The sequence below is a fragment of the Biomphalaria glabrata genome, chromosome 4, assembly GCF_947242115.1.
Source record: "Biomphalaria glabrata chromosome 4, xgBioGlab47.1, whole genome shotgun sequence".
In the NCBI taxonomy this organism is placed as follows: domain Eukaryota; kingdom Metazoa; phylum Mollusca; class Gastropoda; family Planorbidae; genus Biomphalaria; species Biomphalaria glabrata.
Window position 1 is genome coordinate 20,336,665 of NC_074714.1, and position 12,406 is coordinate 20,349,070.

Here is a 12,406-nt window from a genome sequence, read left to right on the forward strand (position 1 = left end):
AATTCATATTTTCATAAACAAAATGAACGTTAGGACAAGTTCAAAGAGAGATAATTCATATTTTCATAAACAAAATGAACGTTAGGACAAGTTCAAAGAGAGATAATTCATATTTTCATAAACAAAATGAACGTTAGGACAAGTTCAAAGAGAGATAATTCATATTTTCATAAACAAAATGAACGTTAGGACAAGTTCAAAGAGAGATAATTCCTAAATAAACTTTATTATTAAGCTACATGCTAAGATAAAAAGAAATTTTAAAAAATGGAATCACTAAATACTAGCTTTATTTCAAATACACAAACATAGAAAGAAAGTGTACATTAATATGCTGATACTTATAAATTAAAGATATCAATTTTGTATTAAAAATAAACATCTACCTACTGGATGAAGGTAAATTTATAGGGCTATAGGCAGTTATTCCATCGGACTAGAATGAAATTATAGACAGTCTTGGACACTTCACATGTAGCCTACAGCAGTCAGCACTATTGCTTTTGTAAGTAGTGGCCAAAGTCCAGAAGTGGAATTAGATCTATATGGTTTAAACAACTTTCAACCGGAACCCCTAGTTCACGAGTCTTCGACCCATAAAGAAAACTTTAGTCTAGTATATGAATGAATCTGAACTCTCACCTCGTTATGTCAACAGTTCTATGACCCAGTAATGCAATGAATCAGTGCGGAATATTAATGTGAATGTATAGAAATATATAATGCACAAATTGTAAAACAAATTTCTTTATGGATAATAAAGATTATTATTATTTGAAAAGCTGCAACTGAAATTTGTCAAGTAATCGCGTAGTCATGAGAGACTTAAGTCTGACAACGCTGCCCTTGACGCGAAGTATGTGCGACATTCCTAGCACCATTCCCCTGCCGTCCATTTATATACTGGACAAGGCACTTCGGAACGAGAAATTAGAAACTTTTTGTTTCAAATATAGACTCTAGTGGTTTTCAAACTTAGATAAAAAATATAAAGCTTCTACAAGATTAACATTTCTCTAAATCCAGACTCGTTACTAGTGTTACTAAATTACTAGACTTAAACAAACGTTAGTCCTTTATATATTTTTCTGAAGAACTTAGACTTAAATGTGTGTAGAAGCAATGGTGTAAACCATATTGGCGAATAGCAAAGTTTGACTGACCAGAGATCTTCTTGTTATCCAATCTAAGTAATTATATGTCTCTAACTCAACAAATTCTGATACTCAGTAGTACTGAACATATCAACTCGGAAATCTGACAAAGGATATAACTATATCTAACTTGTAACTGGCCAAGTAATTCCATAATGAATTCTCTTAGACTTGAGATGATACATACATACTAGCATTTAACGCCGGTTACACCCTTTGATTTGTTTCCAGGGTATTTATTTATTTCTTTTTGGCCAGTAGCTCATCTCCTTTTTTCTATTTCTAATAAAACTCCTGGAACTTTCTTTTTAAAGTAGCACTCTACCGCTTGGTCACTGATTGGAACTCTCGTCCTTTTTCTCACTTTAAATGAAACGGTTCATATTTGGACGTTTCCCTACACATACCTTTGGCCGAAAGGCTAAAGAGGCGCTAGTTTGATCATATTGTAAAACATGGTTCTATCAAAAGTCATTCTTCAAGGTACAGTGAAGGGAGCACGAAGAAAGGGTCGTTGAAAAAAAAGCTGGATGGATGATATACAAGAATGGACCGCCTCTCTCTTGATATCCAGTTAAGAAAAATGCTGATCGAGAAAAGTGGAGGGATTTTGTTACGCGAATTGTCACAGCACCCCCCTACGACGAAAGTCAAGGGACAAAAGGAGATTATCTTGCTTATTGTAATCTCTATATTTCAGCCCAGAGTAAAAGTTAGATACTAAAATACAGATATTTAAAGTAAATACTCTGATTTTTAAAATAATCACAAAACACTTAAAGCTAAATGCCGAATTATTATCAGGAAACATAGCAAGTATTTACTAGATTTATGTTTCTCATATTTATTGAACTCAATAAAAACATAAATAAACATCACAGAGTTGAGCCACATATTGCAACTACCAAATGAACATATACGATATAGAACACACCAACACAATCAACGACAGAAACTTTAATAAATAAATAAAAATGAACATCAAAACTATGACTTGATATTCAATTAATGGACAACAGCGTCACTAGCATCAAAAAACTGTATTTTAGTCTAACCGCTAACCATTCAACAAGAAATTGTTAGATCTGTATAGGTACTAGTATTTAGTCTAAAACTCTGAAGTAGGTCTTTGCGCCAAGTAAGATTTAATCTTATCAACGTTGGCAACTTTATTGAACAAATCTTTGACAGCAGGGAAGTGATCAGCTAGTCCCGACACCTTCAGGCGGTTCTCTGTGCCATTGATGAAGTTCCATGTCATCAGGTCAGCCAAAGTCAACTGTTAACAAAAATATCTTTTATTTTAAAGACGTTCACTATAATTCTCTTTCAAAACAAAAGGGATTAATAGAATAAAAATTGCCAATGAAAACAAAGTAGCATTATTCTCTCAGACCTTGGAACCTAAAGGGCAGATGATGAAAAGGCCATGTTTTTGCGGTCCATGGCTAACGAGGGTGCCATGTGGCCAGCACAACGACCAACCGTCTTCCCTTTCCTCAACTAATGTTAGGCACCTGTTAGAGCTGCGTGAACTAAGAGGTGCCCTAAAGATCCAGATATTAAAAATCCCAGTCTGTGTTGTGTAAAGGAGGTATAGTCTTAATTAAAAGGTAATTTTTTTATGTTTTTTGTTTGTTGTTATGACTGCTTCTGTTTATACATTTCAACAGTTAAATAAATAAGATTTGTTTTGAGAGGTGTCTACTACCAGTAACGAAGGATACATGGAGATGTTGTTGTTAACCAATACCCTAAGAAACATGGCTGATTGGGGAGGCTTGATAAGTCTTGATTTCAACACATACCAATGATGCCATTAAGGTTCCACTCATTAGTATTCATGCATGTCACAGGATGGCCTGTACGTACCCTTTTTTCGTATATTATCTTATATAATACAGACGTTAGTAACTTCAAAAAAAAAAAAAAGAAGACGATCACGTCCTACGCGTCATGCATCAAGTCATGCATCAAGTCATGCATCAAGTCATGCATCAAGTCGTGCATGTTAACCAACCATGTTATTTGAACGGATTTATTGTGTCGGATCTGTTGCAAACATATCAAGATTAGGATTTAATGAAGTTGAGGTCCTGTGCTAATTGCCAAGGGAGGCTCTATTATTGTTATTTTATTGTTTTACTTTATACTTTGATAACATTTTCTCGAATATCGTTTCAAGCTCGAGGCACTGCTGACCCCTAAATACGGGCCTGTTTTGTGGTATCCTATCGGTGAAACTGCACATTTAGCCCAACCAAAAATTAAGCCAGTTTTTTTTTTCTTTTACAATATCTTCCCTTCAGCAAACTTTAGGACTCGGTGGGGTAGTGAACATTCTTTTTTACCTTATCGCCGACAAAGTATCCGGTGCCATTGTCTCGGAGCAGTTTCTCACAGCAGCTCAGGAAATGGGGTATGGCAGCCTCTAACAGGTCTTTCAAAAACTGAATCTAAAACAATGACATAAATATACATAGAGGCCAATATATAAACACAACTAGATCGATGTATAGAAATGAAACAGTTCTAGTATAATGCAATACTTTAGTATATTAAATGTAAAAAACCCCCAAAGAAATGATAATCGATTTTCGTAGGGAAAAGAAGGAAAATGATATTGTTTCTGTAGCTGGAGAGACTATTGAAATAGTGCAAACTTTTAAATACCTTGGTACTATCCTAGACAATAAACTAAATTTTACTGCAAATACTGATTATATCAGCAAAAAAGGGCATCAAAGACTACGATTACTAAGAAAACTGTCCTCGTTTAATGTTAGCGAAAAGGCCTTTGCTATGTTTTATCACGCTCACATCTGCAATATTTTAAGTTTCAATATCACTGCCTGGTATGGCAATCTGAGCATTAAAAATAAACTTTATAGACAAATAAACCTCATTTGGGCAGTTGTTTGAAACAAACATCTATAAAAAAGCTAACAAGATCCTCGAAATAAGAATCACCCTTTGTGTCAGGATTTTGTGATTTTACCATCACAAAAGAGATACAAGACACCGATAGCAAAGACAAACAGACACAAACACTCTTTTGTTCCCCTGGCAATCAAATCATTAAATAAGAACAACCTGGTATAAACTTTGTCACATGTAAATTATGAGTGAGTCTGGTGTGAATGTACACTTTGGTTTCTTATAGTTCTTATAGTTATAATGTTTTTTTGTTTGGTGTAATGCACAAATTGTAAGACAAATTTCCATATGGACAATAAAGATTATTATTATTATTATATGAATAGTGCACAGTGCGTCTCCAACAAAAAAATAGGAAAATGTTTTTTTAAAAAACTTATTGCGCAATTTTTTAACTTAGAAGTTTATAAGTACCGACATGTCTTCTTTTTTTTCCCACTTATTTTCTGCTCAGAAATATTATTTTTAATTTTGCTTTGGTCATACCAAGCCTCTCCCCGTTCTATCGCCAGTCGTTCAATGACAACTTGGCAATCAGTCAAGACGAGGGCTCTTAAGCTCTACGTCACATTTTCTTCAGTTCAGTTCGACACATTGAAAAGGTTTTATTTTCCTTAATTGGTCATTTAGCGTCCGCTTGCGTTTATCGGAAGCAACACTACAAGCACTAATGTTATCATCAGCGCCACCACTACCGGTAGAGATGGGAACTATAATTATAAAATTAAATTAAAACTAAGTGAAAGCTAAAATAAAGTAGCTCAACTAAAATTTTATCACCAATTTTAAAAGATAGTTAAACGAATCTAAAACAAAAAAATCAATTCGAAATGAAAAATCTTTCATAACTTTTTGGTTGTTTATTTGGTCTAGACTCAAGAACTAGCTCCAACATTTGACGTTGTTGCACAAAAAATATGTTTAAATAAATAAATATATATTTGTGTGTGTATGTGTGTGTTATGCCTTGAATTAAAACCTTTCATTGTTTTAATTCTATTGACTTATTATATAACGGACAACTTTACAGTATTATATCATCTTCATCTTATAGATTACAGACGTTACTTCAAGAAAAGAAGATAATGACGTCCTACGTATTTCATGTGTCAATCTAGTCATGCCTGTTAACTTTAAACTCTGCCAAGTCTTTGTCTTTGCTGACTGATTCAGGCAACCCATTCCATTCTCTAATGGCACTAGTGAATAAGGATCACTTGTACAACTTTATTCTAGTGTACGGAATAATAAAAGAGAAACAGTCAAGTTTAAAATCTCATGAAAGAAATAGATTTAGTAATCAAAGAAAAAAAAATGAAAACGCTTGCGTCTTAAGAAACCTTTGACCTATTAACGGGATAAGTAGATCTACGTAAATCCTTGACTAACCAGGCCGATGTGTTATTTTTTGCCTGACCACTCAACATACAACAAACACTATTGCGTAACGCACAGGGAAAAAATGCGTGGTAATCTTATCTCAGCTTATCTTATCTAGTACAGACGTCACTTCACAAAAGAAGATAATTACGTCCTACGCATTTCATGTGTCATCACTGAATATACATTACAGTAGACCAAGACAATAGGCCTACATCTTTCAAACGGACACAGGCAGTCTATTTACTTTTTTGGGCAGGGAAGGTGTGGATGAAAATGTTATGTTTTATTTCTCGCTAGAGTTATCGAAACGCTCTTTGATCTATATAACTATAGATCTGTAGATCAAAGGTTTAAGCTGTTTAAGTGTTTACTTGATATTCTTGGGGTAAATATAATGTCGTTTGCCGCTAATGAATGAATAAAAAGCACTAACTAGAAATTAGCAGAAGTTAAATACAACTACCATGTGACTCGGAAGAAATACAAAACAATCACATTCATGATATTGCAATGAAGCTTTACTATGGCTTTTGACAGAAATGTTGAGCCACATTTTCTACTGCTGCAACTTTCAGGTACAGATATTGGCTCCATAACTTCTACCAGCATCCTCCCCCGTTTCCCTTCAAGTGCAGACTGTGACAAATTAGTTGTTAATTGATTCATTTTTGGATAACATGACCAGAAACAGACAGGCTCTTCAATTGCTACTACATGTTGAAAAGTTTATAACTAAACAAAAACTAACGAAACTTTGATTGTAACATAACTTTTTTTTCTAATTAAACGTTGGTCTTAATTATCATTATGTAAAATAAAAGTTTCTAATTTTTGTAGTGAACTTTTGCCCATCACTAACCACCAGTAGTGCATAGCAAAGTGCCCGTTGGCCGGGTTCAAAATATGTTTTTTTTTATAATGAGTAATGGGTCACCACGCTGGCACAAAACACCTCCCCAGCAGCGACATCACCACAAGGACGCTAGAAACTACCACTTGAATCTTGTTTAGAACTTATTGAAAGAATATGATATCCTTGACAACGAATTTGAAGTGCGTCAAAAACGTAGTTCCCAGAATGCTGACATTGAAAATTGCAAGGCCCACGGCTTAAAGGAAGTACGAACTTGATTTCAAATAAAGATTATTAACATTTTGTATAAGTCACGGATCTTTTGGTTAAGATTGCTAAGAAAAATAATTTCATTACTCGGATCTTGCTAGGCATAGGACGCGAGAATACAGACGTGGGAAGAAAGTTGAACTAAAACACTGAACTAATATTTGATGACATCTGTAACGTTCTGTTCAAATATTTCTTCTCGTGTTTTGAAAACCTCGTTCAAACGTTTAATCATGAGGTGTATGTGTTTGGTCTTTTATTGATATTTTTTTTTACAAATTATTTATTCAGATTCCGAGATAAAATAGAGTTTGTTTATTTGTATAGGCAAGTCAGTGTTGTTTTAAGTAACAGAAAGAAGGAACTATCAATTAGTTTGGATCAGTCATTTGTAATAGATATAGATTCTAGACTAACCATAACAATAAAATATCTGTGCTATAAATATTTTCATTACCAAAGGTTTTTGTTTAGGTTAGCGCTATTCGTTTCATGTTTTCAGCTTTCTCCATACGCTATGATCATGTCACTTATCTCGATCGGTTAGGAAAGGGGTGAGGGGGGGGGGGGGAGGGAGAAAGCAAGTGGTATCTGTGTAATTGTTACCGTGATCGAATTTTTAGATCATTTATATTTTTAAAAAGTTAAACGACCTGAATTCGAACTCAGGGCTGAAACCTCCTCAAGCTCTGTGCCAGTAAAGTGCTTATGAAAATGCATTTTCTTATAGCTTATATCAACTCACTTTAACTGTCTGTCTGGTAATAAGTCTCTACACGTTATTTCTCCCACACCCATTCTTCGCATAAGTATTCATTGGCAAAGACAAGACATGAATCAATGAAAAAAAAAAGGAACCAATTAGTCAATTAATTACTGGTAATGACATTATTTTTTTATACCAACAAGGGAAACTAATCACTAAATTTGTTGAGTTTAGTCCCCTTAAATAATTGCTAATGTTATTTCTCCCTCACGTGTTCTCGTACCAAGTTGAAACTCTAAACAATTATTTATTGCACCTAATAAAACATGATTCAATAAAAAAGACCGATGCTATGACAAGTACTATGAAAGCATCTTTACTTTTTTTTGAGAGTCTGTTTCATGGTAAGCTTTGACAGAGCTGTTGACTGCATCTTGTACCAGACCCACCACTTGGTCTATGGCTAGCATCTCCAGATTGGTTTCACCATACAGGCCTTCATACACAAAAAGAAACAAAATTTACATTATCGTCTTATTGCATCTTGAGACTTTAGGCTGCAGAAGTAACCAAAGTAATCTAACTAACTTTTTTTAGAGGCGACTTCTGGTGGTAAGGGACATGCAGCTAAATCCTCTTTATTTTTGCTAGAGCACTAACATAACATAGTTTCTCTCTTGTTCATTTACAGTAGTATTTGTTTGGCCGCCTTCATCTTCACTACATTTTAGTTTAGACGAGAATTTAGAAGAACCTTACCACTGTATGAAAACGGAACGAAATGTAAAGATAAATATAAAAACAAAATCAATGTAAAAAATTTAGTTTTATCATTTTGAATAAACATAAGATTAAATCCTGTTAACTTTTTAAAACCAATTATTCATAAAACCCTCATGATAAAACGATTTTATTGAATTTACATTTGGCCATCAAAACATCTTAACGAACTTTCACACCCAAAAGGCTCTCAAGAAACTTCGGTAAGAAAACGTAGCAATCAACTCATCTATGTAAACTGTATTCAGTTTCTTAGTCCCTGTACCATTCCTGAATAGTGTGAATGTGGAATAGTGTGAAAGTGGAATAGTGTGAATGTGGAATAGTGTGAATGTGGAATAGTGTGAATGTGGAAAAGTGTGAATGTGGAATAGTGTGAATGTGGAAAAGTGTGAATGTGGAAAAGTGTGAATGTGAAATAGTGTGAATGTGGAAAAGTGTGAATGTGGAATAGTGTGAATGTAGAAAAGTGTGAATGTGGAATAGTGTGAATGTGGAAAAGTGTGAATGTGGAAAAGTGTGAATGTGGAAAAGTGTGAATGTGGAATAGTGTGAATGTGGAAAAGTGTGAATGTGGAAAAGTGTGAATGTGGAAAAGTGTGAATGTGGAAAAGTGTGAATGTGGAAAAGTGTGAATGTGGAATAGTGTGAATGTGGAAAAGTGTGAATGTGGAAAAGTGTGAATGTGGAAAAGTGTGAATGTGGAAAAGTGTGAATGTGGAATAGTGTGAATGTGGAATAGTGTGAATGTGGAAAAGTGTGAATGTGGAAAAGTGTGAATGTGGAATAGTGTGAATGTGGAATAGTGTGAATGTGGAATAGTGTGAATGCGTGTTGACAGAGGAGAGATGGATCAGCCAAAATAGAGGAATATAAACGAAATAGTGTTCACAGTGTTAGCTATTCAATAAAAGATTACACTATTTATAAAAGATAACTATGATTTTGTCGTTTGGTGTTAATGTATTCCTAACAAGACACATTTTCTAAGCCTCTCATCAAGATAATACAAACATCAGACTCGAGTAGTTGCTAAATCATTAAAAAAAATGTTAACGTCGTTCACAGATTCTCATTTCTCTTTTCTTTTGTTATCACTTTTTGAGCCCAACTTTTTTGTTTGAAATCTTGGACTACATTACTACCTAGTTGACCTAGACGAACAGATGTTATAAAACTTACCAAACTCTCTAGCCAAATAACTGCTGATGGCGACACTTTGTGCAAATACTTTCCCATCTACTTCAAGAAGAGGCAACTGCCCGAATGGAGTTTCTGAAAGGAAATGTTAGTATCTATATATATATATATATATATAATTCTCTTCATGGCTCAAGAGTTTGGACACCAAGTAATGGAAAGATCACTCTCTTATTTCTGCAAGTCGGACGGACTAGAGTTACCCCACGTAAATTTAGAGGCGTAAAAAAAAAAGAAGGGGGTGGGGTAGAACAAGTAGTATTCACCCGTCACTAAATAGCAGGGCCGGACTTAACCATTGTGACCAAGAAGTCATGGAAAGAGAACAAGTAATCTACCCTGTATTCACCCGTCACTAAATAGCAGGACCGGACTTAACCATTGTGCGGCCCAATGCGAAACGGATTTCGCGGGACCAAGTTTGGGTAGGGATACGGATAATAAGTGAAATTTAAGAGTTTGCATTAGAAAATATATTCATTTTTGCATTTTATTTAATACGCACAGAATTACTACACCAGCATTGCGTGTAGCGAAGTCATAAGAATTCTGTTAGATCACGCTCAATAGTAAGAATTACCAAATGTTTCAATCTATCTACGAGAATTGTTGACCTCAAGTAATTCTTAATTAGTTTGAGGCCCGCGAAGCTTTTTTCACAGATTCTACAATTACGGGTATTACTTAATGCCGTTTTTTTAAATCCATATATTTCAGGAGATTTGTATGAGTTTTCAAAAGATTTTACTAATTTCCAGGACTTTTTCGTATAGTTTGCAATTTCAGGAGATTTCCAGGAGCTCCTGGTAAATCAGGAAATCTTTTATAATTTATAAAATGGTTTAACTTAATAATTTGTACACCTAGAATTAGCGCAGGTCCTATGAAAGTGCGGGGCCCACTGCGGTTGCATAGGTTGCAGTAGCCTTTGGGCGGCCCTGCAAAATAGCGGCCTATGTTACGCCGCCGGTCAACTAGTAGGCAATAATGAGCATCGAAGTGCTATCAGTGTACAACACGTCTCTCTCTCTCTCTTTCTCTTTCTCTTTCTTTCTCTCTCTCTCTCTCACTCTCTTTCTCTCTCTATCTTTCTCTCTCTCTCTCTTTCTTTCTCTTTCTCTCTCTCTCTCTCTTTTTCTCTCTCTCTCTCTCTTTTTCTCTCTCTCTCTTTCTCTCTCTCTCTCTTTCTCTCTCACTCTCTTTCTCTCTTTCTCTTTCTCTCTCTCTCTCTGTTTTTTTTGTCCAGTCCTATACAAAGTGTGTCTAAAGTATTAATTCTAATGACTTAGATACTGATCATATAACAATTAGAAATTAAATGAATAATCTACACATCTTCCTCATGAATGGCAATGCTATAACGTTAGGACAGATTTCAAGAGAAACATGGGAACACATTGATTGTAGTTCTAACATTATTGTAAACTAAAAAAAAAAACACACTAATACGTGTTGTCTTTTTTACATCGCCTAAGTGTGTGTGAGTGTGCGTGTGTGTTTTGTGAGTTTATTGCTTTTAAATATCAAATTTCAATCTAACTATTATAGATTGTATGAAAAAAAAAAGATCTTTCTTAATTGCAAAGCTTATATATTAACTCTCTCTGTTGTTTGTCAGTTTGAGCTAAAAGTTTGTACACGTTATTTCTGCCACACGCAATTTCGGATCAAGCTGAAATTTTGGACAATTATTTATCTTACCTGACGACACACGAATCAATAAAAAAAATTAAACAATTTATTTCTTAACTATTGGTAATAATTATTTTGTTCGGTATCTCGAACAAGGGAAAGAAATTGTACTTGACTGATGTGGTGATACAAGTTGAATTATCCACTTTATACTTTGTAGGTCGCCGCTTTATAGTCTGAAGTATAAAACCTTTATTTTTAAGCGATTCGCTGGCAGAGTAGTTAGTGCATTGGCTTGAGGAGGCTGAGGAGGCTTTAGCCCTCAAGTTCGCATTCAGGTTATTTTCTTTTTAAAAAAAAATGCATTTAAAAAGCGATGACTCAGATACTCCCTTCTTTCTCCCCCCTGTGATAGGATCACAGCGTAGTGAGAAAGCTAAACGCATGAAATTGCGCTAAACATAAACAATTGGTAAAAATATTTGTAATTGCACAGATTTATTATTGTTAGTCTAGATCTACTACAAATTTAAATACTAACTAACTGATGCAACTACGCTTAATATAAACTTTTTTTTATTTTTTTTCTGTGTTTTAACATTACAAACCTATTTAAAAAGCTTGATGCCTACTGATATTATAGATAGAAAATTTCATCATGATTAGACAATCTCAATAACTGCTGAATCAACCGAGATTGAGTTCTAACAATCAATTTTTTCCCTGGTTTCTCTAAGTCTCAAATTTACATAAAGAAATTGGACAAATGGTTGAACCATAGCATAATAAGGAATACAAAATAAATATTTTCTACAATGTGGCAACCTGTACGTGTAGACTTGAATGAAGGACTTAGTGTAGACTTGAATTAAGGACTTACTTGATTTCATTGCTGGCCACTGTTCTCGACTGACTCGCACATCTGCGTACTCCTGTCCAGCCAAGGCGAATAGCAGACGACTTAACTCAGCTCGTCCGCGTGCATTGAAGTAGGTCAGCTTGTAGGAAGGCATTGCTGCACTAAGTGTGGCTAAGTGTGATCTCAGCTGCGTCTTTATACATAGACCTGAAGGTTGGCAAATGTTTTAGCCCTTGGGCCGATTTTGTATGTTATCTAATTCTAAACCAGGGGCGAGCTGTATAAAAGCTTTTTTTTCTTCAATCATTTTATTTAACTTTACGACTAAGTCTTTAAGGAATTTCTTTGAAAAGAGTCGTTTACTACAGATCAATGTGTTTGTTCTATCACTATACTTGAGATATTGACAATACGATTTATTTTTTTTAACAAACAGATCAGCACAAAAAAGAAAACAACAACAAGGAAGATGAAAAGAAAGTTAGAAGGTAGATTATAATTTTAGAAAACTGTGCACGAGGTACATTACCAAGAAATTAATTGACGTTGTCCTAGATTAGTCACTTAACGAGGATATTTGAGTATATCTGTTATATTTGAGGATACTTATTTCAAGAAATAGAGTGTTTTGT

General features: G+C 34.5%; 1 pseudogene; it reads right to left on the reverse strand.

Annotated features, from left to right (window-relative positions):
- The window catches only part of LOC106053427 (uncharacterized), a 37,505-nt pseudogene extending 25,549 nt beyond the window's left edge, over positions 1-11,956 (reverse strand).
- Positions 11,957-12,406: the final 450 nt, after the last annotated feature.